Source organism: Lissotriton helveticus, chromosome 9 (assembly GCF_964261635.1).
Source record: "Lissotriton helveticus chromosome 9, aLisHel1.1, whole genome shotgun sequence".
Taxonomy (NCBI): Eukaryota; Metazoa; Chordata; class Amphibia; order Caudata; family Salamandridae; genus Lissotriton; species Lissotriton helveticus.
The window spans coordinates 657,124,621-657,145,430 of record NC_136070.1 but is presented as its reverse complement, the minus strand read 5'-3'; positions in this window follow the sequence as shown (position 1 = coordinate 657,145,430).

The following is a 20,810-nucleotide window of genomic DNA, read 5'->3' as shown; positions in this document are numbered from 1 at the left end:
TAAGCATCCTGATCAGAACAGGTTGTGAAGCCCAATTATCCATGTGTTTCTGATATGAATCCTGGTGTTGACATAGTGACTGTTCTTCAGCCACAAACAATGAAACAGGACCAGTTAAGGAACGGTTATGCTGTCCTTCATCAAGCAACACACTCCAGGTCTTGCGACCTTGCTGCCATCAGTTCTCCAACCCCTAACTATGCTGGACATCCTGCAAGGTTAAAGGAGTTTTTGGATAGCTTGATGGGTTTGTTTTGCCTTTCAACCTTGTCAATTTTCCTCTGTCTGATCCACGGTTGTGTATGTTATTGGCTCCCTGACCAGTGCAGTTCTTGCTTGGCAAATTCTCTGGTTGTCGCTGAAGACCCTAGCCGGAACAATTATAAAATTATTTGAGCAAACTTCAGCAAGATGTTTCAGAGACAAGAATGTAAAACTTCTGTAGGGGATAACTTTGTGTGAAATTTTTCAGGGAAAATCTGATGTGCTATCCTATTGTAGTCAGTCATATTTACTTTATTATGCAATTTCAGCCATAAAAGATCAACACTTAAATGACATGTCCACACAATCAATTACAACCAATTCCAATTAATAGAATAATTCACATAAAAATGATAAGAATCTCACTATACTTAATTATTTTACTTAATAAAACTAGATGTACAATTTGTCTTGATATTGTCCAATACAGGAGCTAAAAATCGTAAATGAAACTGGATACAAACAGGTGAGGAATATTTCTGATGGTTAACAAACCTCGAATATAACTGATCACACGCAACAAACTTCGGGAGAACCTAATTGCTGTAAATACATAACACCCAATTTATGTGGAGTAAAACAGAGTGGGCTTAAAACAGGAATTAAAAAAAAATTCTCACTGAAGTATAGAGTGAACAAAAAAAGAATAAAGTGCAAAGTTCTCTGACGTGAACGATTATCACAGGGACTGGCAGGAAAGATTGCCAAACTATTGAACTTGCTGCGGGAAGGCTAGGAGAAAATGTAAGGACCCTATTCAGAACCCAATGCCTCCCCAATGTATATGGACTTGAATTGTGCCAGAACATAAAAAATTCCAGCTAGCAAGAAAACTGCTTATTATGTACATATTATTGAAGATTCTCCATTTACATCAGGTCTTGCGACATCCATCACAGTGTATCTTTTACTTTCCGTAGGGATTCATAAGGAGAAAGTTACCTTTGATCTGATCTCTTCTGCCATTTTGCTTGGGACACCTTGGCTGGAATGACACAACCCCTACATCAAGTGGGAAGCCAGGGTTCTGTCTCTTTCTTTCAAAGTTCCTTGGAGGCAATTGTTATTCTGATCGGGGCTATTGGGCTCCGATTGTACAAGAATGTTCGGAGGACCAGCCTCATTCTACTGTCATTCAGACCTTGTCCATCCCTGTGGCTTATCAAGATTTTGTCGACGTTTTTTAAAGACTACCTATGTGCCACTCCCTCCTCATACAGATTTGGACTGTGCCATCTCAACCATACCTGGAGGCATAATTCCTTACTGAAGGATATATTCTCTTTTTCAACAAGGGAAGCAGGTTCTGAGGGACTATTGGAAGGAAAACCTTCAGAACTGTCTTATTGTCCGGTCTACTTCCAATGCTGGAGCTCCTCTCTTCTTTGTTGCAACAAAATTCAAGGCGCTAAAACCATCAATAGACTATTGTGGATTAGACTCTGCGATTAAGATTCTAGGCAGAGTTTTATTGTATAGGCTAAGGGAGAATTTGGAGGGAAGTGGGACCCTATTGAATCTACAAATATGGGTTCAGAGCAAAAAGAGGCACCTTAGAACAATGTTTGAATTTGTACCTCTTAATCTCTAAGTATACAGTAGCTAAGGAGGGGTCATTATTTCTGGCCTTTATGGACCTCTCCACAACCTTCGACTTGGTGAATAGGGCTAAGTTGTGGTCTATCCTCATGGAGATCTGGATTGATCCCCCACTCGTAAATTTTATAGCCTCACTTCATCAGGATCTGTCTGCAAAGATTAGGGTAACTACGGAGGGTAGGTGTACAAGTCGGTTCAAGTCGGAGCGAGGGGTGCGCCAGGGCTGTATTCTGGCCCCCCTCCTCTTCTCCATCTACATTAATGGTTTAGGAGCTTATTTAGTAACTCCAGGGGTGGACGTGCCGCATGCAGGAGAGGTAAAAAACCCGGCCCTCCTATACGCGGACGATACAGTCCTAATAGCGCGTACTGGAGTAGGACTACAGAGATTGTTAGACCTATTTGGTTCCTTTATGGACTGACTTGACCTTAAGATCAATGCCAAAAAATCCTTCTCAATAGTGGTGGGTCACCATAGAAATAAAGGCAAATTAAAAACATTCATGTGCAAGGGCGAGGTAGTCTCAAGGGTTACCGCTTTTTCGTATTTAGGTGTACTCTTTGACGAAAAGGGGACCTGGGCACCTCAAATTAAGGCTAAGAGTATATCTGTGGCAAGGGCCACTTCAGCCTTAATGGGTTTCTCAAAACGGTTGGGGGTGAGGCCCATGGAGGCATTGATAAAAGTTTATAATACGAAATGTATGCCAATTGCCACCTATGGCGCTCCCTTATGGGGCTACGCATCCCATGATAAGATACAAAGAGTGGAGAACAGGTTTTTGAGACATCTCCTGTCTATAACCCAGTCCACCCCTACCCTTTCGATTCATGCGGAGGTGGGCTTGGACCATGTATCAGACAGGCTGAAATTGGCCCCCTTAACATTCTGGGCAAAAACATGGCTCAACCAAGCTCTAACTTCGAACCATGCAATCTTGGCCGATGTGATGTCACTGGACAACGAAAAAAAAGTACCCTGGCTCACTTACTTGAGAGATGCCTTTACACAGCTGGGCCGCCCTGAGCTCTTTTTAAGCCCAATCAGTCTCAAGAGGGAGGACATTAGCTGGATCAAAAAGCACTTTATGGACAGACTAAGAACGTCCCGTGAGGAGCGGGAATTATTGAAATCTACAGTTAGATCACATTTTATGTTACAAACTTCCCCCTCACTAGAGCCTTATTTGACCACAGTAACCAAACCCTTTCATAGAGCTCTATTAATTAAATTTAGATTTAATTTGATACACCATTACTTGGGTAGTACCCAATCATGGATAAAACCTGAATGCGGGCCGCCCTGCAAATGTGACAACCATTCACAACAAGATACCATACATTTTATTATGTTTTGTGGATTCTTTAAAGATATTAGGAAAAAATATTTGGTCCCAATCCTGAAAGAGGCTGGGATTACCCAAGTAAGGCCCGCCCTCTTATATCTCCAGTTGTTTAGAGCTACTCACATCATCTACAGTGTGGCTAGTTTCCTAGTGGCGGCAATGAGAATCAAACAAAAGAAAAGTGGTTCCACATGACATTAGTATGATTGATTTTAACGTGGATTTTAAATTGATTTTATGGTCCTATAACGATTTAATGGGTTTTTGCACTGAATTTGTAAATATATGAATCATTTAAATGTGAATGTTTGTAATATTTTATGCCTTTTATGATTTTAACAAATCGAATAAAGTGTATTTGACTGACTGACTATTGTGGATTGAATATTGTTACCATAAAGGATCTTTTTCACCTTCTAAACATCAAAGACATTCTTAGTCCGTTCAGAGTGCTACATGTCACATTAATTAGATCTCCTAGGAGATTACCATCACCTCTAGATAAAGGGTAATGATGTCCCTTCTACTTGAAGCAGCAGAAGCGCTGTATTGACCTCTTATTACACTTGATAGGAGTGCGCTAATATACGATTACCCTGAGAATTTGCAGGGTTTTCATGTTGCTATGATTTTAGAGAGTGTTTTGCCGAATTGGCGCAAAGGTATCTAGCTCTCACCCCTTACTGACTGAGAATAATTCTTTGTTGTATAATCTTGTAAATCTGGGTATTGTTCCTTGCATCATGCATAGTGCCTACATTTCAGTAATTATGTATTCCAATATATCATTTTTAACGTAGACAATATTTTCTCATTTTAACATACTATTATTCTAATTATTATTTTAACTTGTGGGTTTATGATTTTATGTCATTTGCCATTGTGGGAAGCTGGCTTGGTATATGATGCACAGTTATGTAAGTGGGCACCCTGCACCAACCCAACCAACCCTTAGGATGATTTTTGTGGATTTTAGTGGTCTTAGACAACGTTAGAAAGCTATCTAAGTGGTAGCTGTAGAGAGCAGCCTTCAGGCTTAGTCCAGAAGGAGTGTAAAGCAGCTTGTTTTACCAGAACATAATCTTATTGATATAGATTAAGTGAAAACCACACAGTGTATTTCTAAAAATATGTACTTATTATATAACACTAACTAATACATACAGGTATCTCCTAGCCAGAGATACACACAATGCAAACAATAATTTTCAATAAAACCAAGTAAATAGCACGTAAACATAGTGGTCACCAGTGGATGACCAAACCATATACAAAAATAGTTGTATGCAATCCAAGACTCGAGTGAAGGCTGTGCCCAAAAGGTGTAGAAGTGTCAGGGTGCCAAGGAACCACCCGAGGTAAGCAACTAGGAGCCCCACAGAGGTTGTGTGCTAAGTGGGAACAAGCCGAGTGAGTAATACAAGTCAATGGGTAAATCGCGGTTGCAATTTTAAAGAAGAAGGTCCCTTCCCAGCGGACCCTGAAGAAACCCTTTGGAAGATAGAAGGTTGGAGAGCCACCTCACACGTGGATACCTTAGGAACCAGGCTACCTACCCCAGGGAAGCCAGGTGCTTAGGTGTGAAGTGGCGTCGGAAACCGCCGTTGATTCCAATGGAGGACATCAGAAAGATGCTGCTGCTGGAGAAGATGAAGGTGTTCGGTGGGACCCAAAGGTGGATTCAAGATGTGAAGAACCTGAAAACAGAGGGGACAGAGTCTATGCCACTCAGGAGTGACCAGGAGGCACGAAAGATGAATGCCCACCAATGTCGGGTGCTGCAGGGGAGCTGACGGTGACCTTTGAACTGCAGCTGTGTGGACTAGGCAATGCGGTGGCAGACCAGGAGCTGTACACAAGCTGTCCCATGTTGGATGTCGAGAGTTGAGGGGTCGGTAACCGGTGGGATCAATAACAAGCCTTGGCAGCTGCAACCAAAGTGGAAGTGGAAAAAGATTCAATGTCGGGACCAGCAAGGTCTAGGAGACTCATTACAACCAGGGGAGTCAGGACAGGCCCCAAGTAACCAGGTGAGCCCAAAGAATACAAAGATGACCCCCAAGATGACCCACACGCCGGAGGTACTGGAGTCGCAAGAGGACCTCAAGCAGCTGACCAAAGATGCAAACCCACGATGCAAGAGATGTGGTGAGGATGAAGATCTTGGTAGCAGAAGATGCTTGAGGTTAGGGATACTTGGAGCCTGAAGGTCTTGGTGGAAGGAAGCTAACAAGCCTTTGCAACTGCAAGTCGACGTGGTGTACCGGGGTTCAGTTCCTGCGGCTCCAACAAGGGATACGGGCCTCAAAGTTGGTGAGAAAACAGGGCAGGCCTCGAGAGATGTGAGGAACTACCTCCTGTGTTGCTGGGCCTTTTGGTGTCCGTGGGAGCTCAGGATCAGCAGGCAGGTCAGATTAGTTGCAGTGCCTGCAAATGCAGTGAAGTGACTCCTTCACTCCAAGGGAGATTCCTTCAGGTGTCTAGGATGTCCACATGCCTTGTATGGTTCCTGTGTGGTGCACAGGCACAAACGTTGCAGCAGACGAGCAGGGTGTTGAGATCGGAGTCTTCCTATTTGCAGCCTTGATGCCCAGAGCGAAGTCCTGCGAGGTCCAGAGTGCCCAGACGTTCGAAGAAGTGGTGTCAGAAATTAAACTTGTCCCATGACGAACCTAGGGAACCACCCACAGGTAAGCCCTTAAATATCCTAATGAAAGGGTTGAGACGATTCAGGGGTCCCTCCCAAAAAGGGGGCTGGACAAGGGGGCGGACCCCTGGTTTGAACTGGACTATGCATGGAGGGCACAAAGTGCACCCTGCACGCAGACTATGTGGTGCTGGCAAGCGCTCCTACCCTGCCTCAATACACTAAATCCTGTCTGGACAGTGGTCACACCTCCCTGTAACAGGATAACTATTGTTCTGCCTTCCCCTGCCCGAGCTTGGCGCAGCAGCAGGAGGGCAGAAGCGCATCTCTGTCCGGCAGCAGCTCTGGCTTGCTGTCCGGGTCTGGAAGAGAGGGACCGGGGATACCAAGGGCCTCTCAAAGGAGCTTTACAGTGCATGAAATCATAGCTCCCTCACAATTTATGGTGTGGGGTATTATTCCAACATGTTTGGTATAAAACATGATAGGATTTGTTGCAGCCAGTTTTGAGATGGTCACCGCATAATGACGCGGTGCCTCTCTATATGTCGTATGGCTGCCTCACTTACAACGCGGGAGAATGGACTCCGTAGGCCGTAGGGGCGTCCTGCTCATGCAGGGGCACCCCCACACTTAGAACAAAGCACCCTGCCTTCAGGATTGAAAAGGCCTGCTGTAGGGGTGACTTATACGCTTTAAGTGCAGTGACCTTAGACATATGTTATGTTATGTTATTTGTTTTTTGTACCGCGCACAGCTGCCCCAGCAAAGCGGCGTCCTGGCGCCTTGAGAAGGTAAACACAACACATCATCTAAAAGGAGCGTGCTCCGTCAGGCGGATTTAGGGGAACAGAAAAGTTTTTATTGCTCGCCTAAACTGCAGAAGGTTATCCATCGCCCGAAGCTCAGCAGGAAGGGAGTTCCATAGCTTTGCGGCCACCACTCGAAAAGAGCGTCCGCCCATTCTGCTAAGTTTAAAGCGAGGGACCGTAGACAGGTGCATACCCAGGGATCTCAGGGGTCGCAGAGGTACATACGGACTTAAGAGGTTAATCAGAATTTGTGGGGCCACGCCTTTAAGGATTTTAAAAGCCAGGCAGAGTACCTTAAACTTAATCCTCTGGCTCATAGGGAGCCAGTGTAAGGAGCGCAGAGTCTTGGAGACAGAGCATCGTTTAGGCAGTCCCACCACCACTCTGGCGGCGGTGTTCTGCACTCGCTGTAATCGGGTGAGTTCTGCCTGGTTGATCCCGGCCAAGAGTGCGCTGGCGTAGTCCAACCTAGACAGGACCGACGCCTGAACCACCAGCTGTCTGGTGGGAGCATCAAAGAACTTAAGTATTGGCCTAAGTCCTCTGATGACGCCATAACAAGAGCCTGCCACTCTCTTGGTATGGTACGTAAAACTAAGTGCCGGGTCCAACCAGACCCCAAGATTTCTTATCTCAAGTACAGGAGAGGGAGTCGTCCCCAATTCCTGCGGCCACCAGTTATCGTTCCACAGCCCGGCCAGTTTTCCCAGCACCATGACCTCCGTTTTTTTAGTATTTAATTGGAGACAGTTCTGATTCATCCAATTTGCCACGGCACATATGCCCTCGCGAAACATGAGGGCCTCCACATTAGAGTCCCCGCTCAACGTGACCGCCAGCTGCGTATCATCCGCATAGGAGACCATTGTCAGGCCCCAGCGTTTGACCACCGCAGCCAGCGGTCTAACGGAAAGGTTAAATAGAGTGGGGCTCAAAGATGACCCTTGTGGGACCCCTAGTGTCAGCGGGTATAATTTAGATTTGCCGGGTGGGATAGCGACCTGGAACGATCTGTTCGACAGAAAGGAACGAAACCAACACAGCGCGGAGCCACTAACTCCCACTTCCTCAAGTCGCTGCAAAAGGATACCGTGTGAAACCGTGTCGGACGCGGAACTCAGATCTAATAACAGGAGTGCCGCAGTTCGACCGGAATCCAGCACGGAGCGCAAGTGCTCGACCATAAACAGTAGAGCAGTCTCCGTGCTGTGACCTGCACGGAATCCATTTTGCGTGGGATCCAAGATGTTATATACATAAGGAAACCTATATCTTTCATAAGTGATGGTAGCACCAGCTTACACAGGCTACAATGGCAGGCCTGTAGAGATAGTTTGAATGGTCTCACATAGGTGGCATAATACATGCTTCAACCTATGGGGGTCCTTTGGGGTACCTATACCTATACCTTAGTACCATATACTAGGGACTGTTAAGGGTACCCCAGCATCCAATCTGGGATGTACCTAAGTACTTACCATTTCCATTTAGGGGAGAAAACATAGAGACTGGTATCATGATTAGCAGGATTCCAGTCAGACTAGTCAGAAACAGCATTACATCAAGCAAAAAGTAGAGGTAACCATGAAAGCAGATCCTACTTTCCTCCCCTCCCCAAACATAAGGAGATGAGACTAACCTTGCCGAATTTCTAAGAGGAGAGTTAATCTGCATTGGCATGGTTACTCCCAGGTCTGTGTTCCACTAAATAGTCCAACCCCTGTAGGGAAATGGACCACCTCAAAAGTTTGGGGTTTTAACCCTTCATCTGTTTAAGCCACAAAGGGGCTTATGGTCTGTCTGAACAATGAAGTGAGTTCCAAATAAGTATGGCCTCAACTTCTTCAGGGCCCAGACCACTGCAATGGCCTTTCTCTCAATGGCTGATCAGCGTTTCTCCCTGGGGTCAACATTCTGCTGATAAAAGGTACTGGCTCATCTTGGCCCTTGAAAACGTTGTGATAACACAGCCCCTACCCCTGCCTCAGATGCATGTCTGGACAATGACAGTTTTAGAGTAGTCAGGACTTTGCAGAATGGGAGCAGTGCACATGGTCTGCTTAAGGTCATCAAATGCCTTTTGACAGCTTACTGTCCACAGAACTTTCTGGGGCATTTTCTTAGATGTCAGATCATTCAAGGGAGTCACAATGGACCCATATCCCTTCACAAATCTTCTGTAATACCCAGTCAGGCTCAAAAAAGCTCCGACCTGAGTCTGTGTAGTGGGAGCACCCCATTCCATTATGGTCTGGATTTTGCTCTCTAATGGTTGAACCTGGCCTCCACCTACCAGGTGGACCAAGTACACAACCTTGCTCTGCCCTATCTGGCACTTAGTGGCCTTGATAGCGAGGCCTGCTTTCTGCAGAGCCTCCAGAACATTCTTAAGGTGGACCAGGTAATCCTCCCAGGTGGAGCTAAAGACAGCTATATCATCTAGATATGCTGCACTACAGGTTTCCAGGCCGGTTAGGACTTTGTTCACCAACCTCTGGAATGTGGCAGGTGCATTCTTGAAACCAAAGGGCATCACAATAAATTGATATTGCCCACTAGGGGCTGAGAATGCTGTTTTTGGCTTGGCATCCTCAGCTAGTCTAATTTGCTAGCAGTCAGGTCAAATGTACTCAGAAACTTGGCTGAGGCCAACGTATCTATAAGTTCATCTGCCCTGGGACTTGGATGAGCATCAGTCTTAGGGACTGCATTGAGACCTATGTAGTTTACACAGAACCTCATTTCTCTCCTTTTACCCGTGGTAAGAGGTTTGGGCACTAGGACTACTGGGCCAGCCCAAGAGCTATCTGAATGATCAATGACTCGCAACTTCAGCTGTTGTGTGTCGATTTAGATACCGTATATAGATTTCCCGAATCATGCCCTTATATATGTACCATTCACATTGTCCTTATTTAGGCATATAAATCCAGCCCTCATTTAGGCATTGCTCATGCTACCCAAATACAGGCATGGTCAACTACATCCGTTCATCTTCATCACAATGTCTTGGAAAACCAGAACTCTTAAGCCTTTAGGACTTACCCTTGCCTGGATATTGATTTTTCCAAGAACTCATTTATTATGCATGAACATATATTCCTTAAGTGACACCCTGGCACCATTGAATGTTTCCCCCATTTTACCGAATAGGTATTTATTGATTCGGTAATTGCCATTCATTCCTATGGGCCTCCAGGCCCATAGGAATGAATGGCAATTACCGAATCGTTAAATACCGATTCGTTAAATATCGAATCTTACAGATTCGGTAATTTTTACTGAAAATATATCTACATCCCATTTACCTATTCATAAATACCCAATCGGTAAAATTCGGTATTTAAGAATATGTAAATTGGGATTACCTACATCTGGCCCATGGTGTTCCGTCCATGGTGGTAATATCTGACGTCCTGAAACAGATTCAAAACGAATTCTGGGCAGAGCCTGCTCTGAATTTAGGTGTGAAATGACTAACATTTTCACCAGGTTTCTTCAATAATATTATCTAATACTAGCTTACCCGTTGCGCGTTGCTGCGATCTCAGAAGAAAGGAAATTTAACCCGTTGGGTGCTCGTGACGGAACCGCTCCGTCACGAGCCTCGGTTGGGCTGTGCTGGTGATGGAACGGTTCCGTCACGGCCCGCTCGACGCGCCTGCGCGGCGCTAATTTTGCGCCTGCGCGGCACGTTCTATTAAGCGGGCTGGGCCGTGACGGAACCGTTCCGTCACAAGCACAGCCCACCCGAGGCTCGTGACGGAGCGGTTCCGTCACGAGTACGGGAGCGCCACGCACCCCCCCCCCCCTCCCCCTTAGCACTGCGGCGGAATAGCCACTGCAGCTAAGGGGTTAAGGAAACTTGTTATGATAACATTCAATTTACATTGTGTAATTTTTATTGAAACTTATTCATTTTAATATGGAAACATTTTAAAGTGTTGTTTTAATTCTGTTTATTTATTCGAGTGCTTGTGGATACACGGTATTTTTTGTTTTTTCGTCTGGTGCATACACGAATAAATCAGACGGTTTTCCGACGCGTGAGCTGGCCACATACAGTTGTCCATGTGAGAAGCACGGATTCTCCAAATCTAGTCCACACACTTGCAGCGATTGTCCTTGTGCTTTGTTGAAGGTCATTGCAAAAGCGAGTCACACCGTAAACTGTAAACGTTCAGTATTGGAAAGATTATGAGATCCCTGGGGGGCAGGGGGGGGCGATATTTAACAAATTTTTCTTTTTTACTTTTTTTTTTTGCCAGAAAACTTTGTGAGTCACACAGGAAACTGTAAACGTTCAGTATTGGAAAGATTATGAGTGCCCTGGGGGGCCGGGGGCCGATATTTAACACATTTAAAAAAAAAAATGCCAGAAACCTTCGCGGGAGTGTACTTAACAACTTTTAAATTTTTTATTTTTTTAAACTTTTTTTTTTACCAGAAACCTTTGCGGGAGTGTACTCAACAACTTCCTAAAGTTTCATGGCGATCGGATAAATGGTGTAGTAATGCATAAAGAACAAACAGACATACTTTCATTTTTATATATATTGACTAGCAGCCCGTCCCGACGTTGTCCGGGTATGAATTACTGCCTGCCAGTAGCATAATGTTTTGTAGGATTTCGTTTTGATAGCATTTCTTATCTGTGACAGGCCTGTGAAACGCTCCGATTCACAGTGCACTGCTGATGCACTTAAGAGTGCGCGTTCAGTAGTGTGTGAACTCGAGTTTCCCTATTTTATTTTTCCTTGCAATATTATATAGCGCGAATTCGACAACATGGCATGAGCACAATTTACATTACAGAAGAACACATTTATTTGTGGTAGGCATGGGGAAACAAAGGGATTCGCCTGGAATTGCAGGATGTTGAGCTGATGCCGAGATTCGAACGTAGCTCCCCAACTCTAAAGTTCGCAATTCTAGAACTTGTGACGGGAGGTGTGTCTAAAAGTGTATGTCGGTGCTGGCCATCAATGAGAGAGACCTGTGCATTTTTCAAATGGGTGGTGAAAAAATATGAGTATGTTGCTGGAGATGTGGGCCGCCGTGCCACCAATGTACTTACCGGGGAAGGGTAAACACCCATTATTCCGCAACTTTCTTTCCGCATACCATCACTCCGCATACTTTCATTACGAAAGTACCATGACTCCGCAATGCCATTATAACGCATGGCATTACATTTTATATGCTTTTACCACGCATACATTTACAACGAAATTCGTTGTAAATGCATGAATGGTAAAAGCATGTTTTTTTTAATGTTTGGATAAGGTAAGTATGGGTATAGGGGTATATGTTTTGGGGTACTGAGGTATATGTTTTGGGGCATTTGGGTATTTTAAGGGTTCAGATATAGTTTTGAGTTATGGGGTACAGGGGTAGTTTTAGGATTTAGGGATAGGTATGCGTTTTGGGGTACAGGGGTATTTTAGGGTTCAGGGCTAGGTTTGGGTTTTGGGGTATAGGAGTATTTTTTGGGTTCAGGGGTAGGTTTGGGTTTTGGGGTACAGGGGTATTTTAAGGGTTCAGGGCTAGGTTTGGGTTTGGGGGCACAGGGGTATTTTTGGGGTTCAAGGCTAGGTTTGGTTTTTGGGGTACAGGGGTATTTTAGGGTTCAGGGGTAGGTTTGGTTTTTGGGGTACAGGGTTTTTTGTGTTCAGGGCTAGGTTTGGGTTTTGGGGTACAGGGGTATTTTTAGGGTTCAGGGGCAGGTTTGGGTTTTGGGGTACAGGGGGCATTTTAAGGGTTCAGGGCTAGGTTTGGGTTTTGGGGTACAGGGTATTTTAGGGTTCAGGGCTAGGTTTGGGTTTTGGGGTACAGTGGTATTTTTAGGGTTCAGGGCTAGGTTTGGGGTATAGGGGTATTTTTAGGGTTCAGGGGTAGGTTTGGGTTTTGAGGTACAGGGGTATTTATAGGGTTCAGGGCTAGGTTTGGGTTTTGGGGTACAGGGGTATTTTTAGGGTTTAGGGATAGGTTTGGGTTTTGGGGTACAGGGTATATTTATAGGGTTAAGATGGGTTAGTGTTTAAGGGTGTTGGGGTATTTTAAGGAGTAAGGGTGGGTTATGATTATGGGGTGCAGGGGTATTTAAAGGGAGCAGGGTGGGATTAGCACACAATATGAGACATGGCATGAAGGGTGGAACGCACCACACGCCCCCAGCGTTTGTCACGCCTCCAGCACACGCCTACAGCACTACGCAGACACACACACAAGGGACTACATTGCTGACACAGTTCTTTTACCTTTTAAATGTATATGGTGGGCGTCTGCATAGCCTATGTCCTTCTGCTGCAACTGCCCTTTCCAACGCTGTATTGGGTGTTGTGATTGGTGCTGTGGTTCCTGAGATTACCCACCTCAAAGGTTTGGGCTCTCTATTTATTATATTAGTATATATATAGATTAAAGGAGAAGCAGAATTAGTGCCAAAATTAAGGGTATTTGATGTAACAGAAAAACCACAAGAACGAGCCAGAATAATTGAAAAATCCTATGAAGAATTAGGCAGAGACAGTTTGGGTGGGAAACCAGTTAAACCACAACTGTCTGAAAGTCCTGAAAAGGCCTTCACTAAAAACAATTTTACATCTTCTAAAAAAAAGTGGGAAAATAGCAAACAACATTCAAAAGAGAAAGATAAATCCCAAGGTAGGTCTCCTCAAAAGGAGCCCTCTGAAAGGAGGTACAACCTCAGTAATAGAGATAATTTGAGAAAACCTGACAGGTATCAAGATACTGATACACGTTCCTCTCGTACCTTTCAGATATAGACACAGACATCCTAAAGAAGAGGACGGTCAGAACACAAGGAGGAACATGTGAAGTCCAAAGACAATCAACACGTTCAGAAAAGCAAAACAAATCCTCAATTCACCAAAAAGAAGATAGCAGGTCTAAAGATCAGACATGCCGAGGATTCTGAGAACACAACTCAAGAACGGAGAGTGGGCTCAGACAATGTTGGACAGTGCAGCAGAAGTAACAATAGCTCGCCAGAACCTGAAGGGACTTCTGGAGACAGTGGACTTGAATGAAGACATTGACGTTGAAACTACAGATACTAGAGTAAGCTCGTCACATAGGTTATACAAAATAATACTCTGGATGGAGGGAGACATACCAAGAAAATAAGTATGGGTGAAATGCGTGAATTCGCGGTACGCGAATTCGTGCGAAAGCAAATTCGCGATTCACAAAATTCGCAAATTCGTGAGAATTAGCGGATTCTTTTTTTTTTTGCGTGTTCGCAGGCTTTTTTGTGTAGCCGCTTGCCGCGCACGGACCGCAAAGTTACCCATGCAGTCGTACATGGGCACGCCATCTTGTGCGCGTTGAGTATTTCTGTTTCCGGGCGCTATTTGCAAGCTCGCGTTGTGTGCGGGGTGCGATTACGTGTTCGCGTATGTTTTTGCGTGCTCGTGGGGGAAATATCGCGTGAACTTACCCACGCGGTCCTCAATGGGCGCGGCCATCTTGTTTTTCATTCATTGCTATGGTCCTGGGCATGCTTTTTGTATCCAGCTTGAATCTTTGCCATCCTTTCTTTGTTAAAAGTTTTTTATGATCTTTTTTACTCATTTTCTATCCCTCTCTTTTTCTACATCTATATTTTGTGTTTTTTTCTACTTTTGGTTACTTTAAAATTACATTTTTTTATTCTTTTTTCTTTTCTTTACTTTTTCCCTATTCTTTCCTTCTTTTTATTTTACTTTACTGTCCAGGACCATGGCAAGGGGAGCCGGAAAAGATCTGAAGGGGAAGCGTCCTGCGCCCCGTAGCCGGCTCCCTTGCGGGCGCTTAAGAGGGGAGGATGTGACGGCCAGGGAGATTTTCAGCCCGGTGGAGGGAGCTGCACTGATCTTTTATGTGCAGCACCACCTCCCCAAGACCGTGGCAGCAGGGGGCAGGCTCGCGTCAGGGTATGGCCTCCGGGAGCGTCGCCAGCTGTGGGCTAAGGTGTGCCGGGCCATGCAGAGGGAGTCTTGGGTCCGGCACACCTATCATCAAGCGACGCACCGGTGTTCGGACCACCTTGACCGCAAGCAGGACTAACTCCACCTGCTAGGTGTGGAGATCCCTGGCCTTGGTGAGTAGCTATTTAATAACTACTTTGTTTTCTTCTGCTCTGTGTTATATTGCTAATATTTGTTTTTCCCGAAGAGCAAGAATGCTGCCGATTCGATTACATTGCAGGTAAATTTAACGATTAAATAGCTTTTGTGATTGCAGGTGCTTGCCTGCTCAGTGGGGTTGCTACTATGCTTACTTGTTTGCAACTTAGTGCTTATTTGAGAGCAGAACTGCGTAATGCTAGAGAGACTAGAGACTCAAGTCTAGTCCTTCCTTTGTACTCCTGCTGCCAGTAAGAAGAGATAGTGGTGGATTGATAGGTTGAGTATATTATGACTTGTTATTTAGTAGTTGGACATTTTTTAGTGGTTTGCCATCATGATGACGGACTGTGTCTGTCACATCGCATGCTGTTGAGTGCTGGCAGTCGTAGTAGAACCTTTTTGTTGTTGGTTTAGTTAGTGATTTACATAACTTTCCAAGTAGACGGTCTGCAAATCCAGCAATACTGTACTATCTATCCTAGTTGACCAGATCAGATAGGTCAATCAATACATGTAGTGCAATTGTTGGTAATTTGTTTCCCAGAGATAATTTTAGATTGTTGTCAAAGAAATCAAATATTTTTAAAAAAAACAATCATCCATGTTTGTGTTTATTTCATGATCATCAGCACCTCCCAGGGGAAAGAAGACTGAAACTCCGGCGGAACAAGGTGGGCAGGAACGGTCCTCTGCAGGCTCTTCTGCTGGCCCTAGTAAGTTCTTCTGTTTACAAATTAGTCTTTGATCTTCTTGTAGACTGTTTCTACATTCTTATCCTGCCTCTACCATCACTCTCTGTGCTACTACTATTATTTACTATTATTATGAGTCGGTCTGTGTAGGTAGCTAAGCTTGCCCAGTCGGCAAACGGTGTTAAACAAAACTCTGATCCAGGCACTGAGTGCAGTCCTCTGGGTTGCCCTTGCTGTCTATTCCAGTCTTCTTAATGTAAGTGCATTGACAATTTCCAACAACAAAATGTCAATGTGTCCAACAAGAATAAGCTAGTAGTTAGCTTCTTTGATTTGATAGGAGCACATACCATACCGCTAGAGTTTCAGGGACTATTCTGCACATACAGAAGTATGGACAAGAGAACTAGGACATTGTTGATGATAAGTGCAGTTCGACTTTCCACATACCTCAGTCCGAACAGAAGTTGAACCCCCAATCCCCTGACCGACTATCTAGTGTGTCTGACCAATGATTACGTTACGACCCAGAAGAACAGAAGAAGACTACCGCAGAGTCCCGACCTATCAGAGTCACGGAAACATGCCTGCACAGTGCAGCAGTTAAAAGTTCAAACCCTTCCGCTCTCTCAGTCGTGAACAAAAACCACACAGTGTTTGTTAGTTTTAAAGTTTTATTTTCAAATAGGAAATAAAAAAAACTATTCCTTCATTTTTAATAGCGCAGTATTGCGAGCGACACTGGTGATGAGATAGATGACGTTAAAGTTTAAACAACGTTCCCTTGAATCAATATAACTTAACACATCAAATTATTAGAATAACTGTTCGTGAGCCCCCAACTTCTTTAAAGTACTTATAGTACTGCTGGTGATGAGGAGTAGGTGGTGAATTGTCCTGTTGGCAGAAGGGCAATGGAATCTTCTGTCTGTAATTATAAAAATGGTGCATGTTAAAAAGCAAGCATTCAACAGTTGTGCCAAAAAGTGTAGCATTTAATGGCTAACCATATAAAAGGTTATCACCCTCCCCAAAACCGTCACTTTTTTTCATTCCCAATAATTAAAAATTGGTTATGTATTAAAATTTTCTTTCATTACGAGACGACATAGGGGGTGGTGTATGGCATCTGAAAATATGACATGTTTTTTCTAGACGTCACAACATCGGATGCGGCACCTAACACTAGTGCCGGGGCCAGCAGTGCGGAGGGGTCCACTCCAGGTGATGCGGCGGCACCACAACAAGTCCCACCAGGGGGAGTTGGGGGGGGAAGGCTCAGCGGCGGCGGACGGTGGTAAGTTATTTTACTCCTTACTTATTGACATTTTTTAGTAGGTTCACAAAGGAGTGTATATGATGTACTGTACAGTAGACAGTACACTAGTACAAGTACACTGTACTGTTAAGAACAGTTACTAATTTAGAAGTACATTTTTGCCAATCACGGAGAAGACAGTCAACCTTGACTTAGCCATAGCATTAGCGGCGGTAGTTCTCGGGTAAGCAATGGCCCCCTCTATGACTTCAACTCAGCTGGGAAACTTTTATCGTGAAGCCAAGTCATATCAGATGAACTTGAGGGATGTGAAGAACGAAAAGGGAAAGAAGGGCGAAAGGAAGGATGAGCGAGTTGTAACATTTATGACTGTAAAGAACGATATGTGCTTTTGAATGCAGGCAGAGGTGGCTGATAGTAAGGAATCACATGCATGGCTGCTTGAAGCAAGGATGGTTGGAGGAGAAAGAAAAGATGACTGCATGTGTGGGTGAATCAAAGAAAATGCATGTGTGGTGTTATGTTATGTTAAGTGGGTGTCTTGTAGAGCGCACGGCTACTCGGGCAGAGTGTCCCGGTGCTAAACAGATCTGTAGAGAGCAAGCCAGGAACAAAGATGATTATCGGCCAAAGAGCCAAGTCTTAAGTTCCTTCCGGAAGGATAGCAAACTGTCAAGCTTCCTAAGAGACAGGGGAAGTTTGTTCCAAAGTTGAGGGGCCAGCAATCTATAGGAACGTCCACCAATGCGAGCACGTTTGATGATTGGAATAATAGCCAGAGCTAGTGAGGCCGAGCGAAGAGATCTGGAAGGAAAATAGAATTGAACTCTTTTCCTTAAGTATACAGCGCCAATACGATGCAAAGATTTGAAGGCCATGGTCAGAGTTTTAAAATGGATACGCTTCCGTACCGGCAACCAGTGGAGCGAATCGAGGAGAGCTGAGGTGTGAGCCCTGCGGCTAAGGCCAAAAATGGCCCTCGCTGCTGAATTCTGAACTGTCTGGAGGCGTGCGAGAAGGTATTCCAGAAGGCCCAGACATGGTATGTTAGAATAGTCGAGCCTGGAACCAATCATTGCCTGGACTGTAATTCTTCTGTGGCTATGAGATAGGAAAGGAAGAAATTTCATGAGAGTACACAACATGGCAAAACATTGACCAACTAGGCTAAGAATATGAAGCTGAAAGGTTAGGCCAGTGTCAATCTTAATACCTAAGTTCTTTGCCACGGATGTGGGTGATGCAGGAGGATGCATATCAGCCGGCCACCAAGATTTCCAATGGGGATCAGGAGGACAGCCAAAGAAAATAATCTCTGACTTGTCTGAGTTGCATTTTAATTGGTTCTCTCGAAACCAGGAAAAAACGGCCTCCAGGCACTTCCTGATAGAGATGCCAACAAACTCAGTATTCTTATCGCAGGTAAAAAGGAGCTGCGTGTCATCGGCATATGACACAATACACTCTCCATGCTACTCAACCGGTTCTGCAAAGGGAGAAAGATAAACGTTAAAAAGAGTGGGGCTTAGCACCGACCCCTGTGGTACTCCTACAGCCAGTGGAGGAACAGCAGCTGAGAAGGGAGGGGCCCAGATCAGTTTTTGGCGGTCGGTCAGAAAGGACTTAAACCAATTGAATACCGTCCCTCTCAGTCCAATCTCCTGGAGTCTTGAAAGGAGACGGCAGTGAGGGACGGTATCAAAGGCCGCCGACAAGTCCAGTAGCACCAGCATCGCCTTCCCATCACTATCCGTAACCTCCTTGATAGACTCAGTTACTTCTAATAAAGCTGTCTCAGTGCTCAAATTCGAGCGGAAGCCAGACTGAGTAGGGTGTAGGATATCTCGAGCTTCAAGAAAGCTGGAGAGAGTGGAATGCACGTGCTTTTCAGCTATTTTCGCCAAAGCAGGAAGCAACGAGATTGGTCTATAATTACAGTGCTCTAAAGGGTCCAAGTTAGACTTTTTTTGCAGTGGGATGATGTACGCTTTTTTCCAAGTACTAGGGACGATACCTGTTTCAAGAGAGGCGTTAAGAATCGAATTAACCAGAGGGTTAATAACATGGGCCAGTTTGGCTAAGATTTTAGCCGGACAAGGATCCGAAGGGGAGCCAGACTTTAATTTTAGTAACATACCCAATGACACTTGGAGAAATAGAGAGGGAAAGTTTGTAAGCATGTGATTGGTGTGCATTGCAATATATCATTTGGGTCAAACTCAAATGCAAGTCAAGACGGTGGCTTACCAAATAAAATGAAAAGGGTGTTAGTTGGTTGTTGGGAAAAAGTAAACTTGGTACAGTTGAGACATTAAGAAGAATGATAGACGTTTACTTTGGGAGCCTGGATGGTATCTTCTTCTTCCTCATAGATAGCAGAGGTGTATGTAGTAGAGCAGACGCTCAGTGGATGAAGAGTGTTACTTTGAACAGCATCTCCGTGACAGAGTAGCAAAGCTGAGGAAATCTAAATACTAGAAGTTGTGATTATTCAGAAATATTCCCTTGACTAACAGTACAGTAGTTTTCTTTGCAAGCACAGCATATATTGTCAATGTATTGTATAGTTGACATTATATCAAGTAAAGTCCCTTCCTCTGGCACTTATGGGTACCACACTCACTCCCTATATTTATAATTTTCTTTCAGCTGTGTCATGGGTGGACTATCGCTGTTGTTCACTCAATCTATAAAAACAAAGCACCTAAAGCCATCCATCATATAAGCAAAGATCATGTGATCGGCAGGATATAGCATCAGAAATTAATAATCTTCATTTTCCTTTTGTAGTAGTCAAGGCCCGTGGGGGCAGTGCGAAATATAAATTACATTGAGTAGTAGCCCTTGATGTAACCGAGTATGGCCAGTGCCACTCCTATAGAAAAGTAAGAGCATCCCTATCACCACCTGCATGTACTGCTTAAAGTAATGCAAGTCTGCGTCATCATGGCTTGAGTCTGTTTTTCTTGGGTGCAAGCTGAGTGAGCTCGCATTATGCTGCCGGCTAGGCTACCACAAGTTCACGTACAAGTAATTTCTTTTGCAAAACAAGAGAAAAAAAGAAGACTGGTGTAGTCTCTGACTCTCTGACTATGTAGTAGTGAGTCCATAGTGCTGCTAGTAGAATTCCTGAAACTCCCACTAATGTCACAGGCCTACAAAGACGGCGGAAAGATACATGCCAAAATGTTATACTGTGCTTGCAAGTTGCTAGTGTTACTGACTGTGAGACAACTTTCTGATGAATTATTTTGAGTTAATGTTAAAGGCTATTGGCTACAGTATTCTTCTTTCTTTCTTCATATAGATGCTCCGCAACAAAAGCTCACCCGGAAGGAGATGGCTGTCCGGGCCAGGGCCCGTAAGCTGGAGGCCATTTACGCTGAATATTGGCGGCTGTGGGCTCGGGAGCAGGACGAGGAGACGGCAACTACTGCATCCTCCTCCAGTGCCCCCGGGTCCATCAGCCAGCAGCCTCCAGCTAAACGGTGCCGTGGCCCGACAGCCTCCCGCTGCCACCGCACAGCAGCAAAAACAACTGCTGCCCTCCCCCAGAGCCTGGATGACACGTGTGCGCCGTCTCAGAAAAAGAGTGGACTTCCTGGAGCGCTTGGCTGAGAAACAACAACGCCAGATGCGGGACCTCTGCAAAGAGCTGCGGGACCACCTGTCTACAGGACACCGCCGGAGGAAGTGACTGTCCCTTGCCCATTTTTTAAAGACTGTTGGGGGGGTGGGAATCGGGAGTTGGGGATTTGGGACTTTTCAGAGGACTATTTGGTATTTGAAATGGACAATTGTTTGGGTTAGGGAGGGATGGGACTAGTTTATTTTTGTTAGGGCTAATACAATTATTTATTTTACATACTTCAACATAGTGTACACGTTGATGTTATTTTGTGGGGTGGTAGGCGGGGGTTACGGCACGTTTGGTTTCCTCAAACTTACCAGCATGAATTATCTAAAACGTCCAAAAATGTTCAAAAGTGCCACTAACAGAGTTAGTGAATTCAATTGGCCTACTAGTACTTTACTAGTA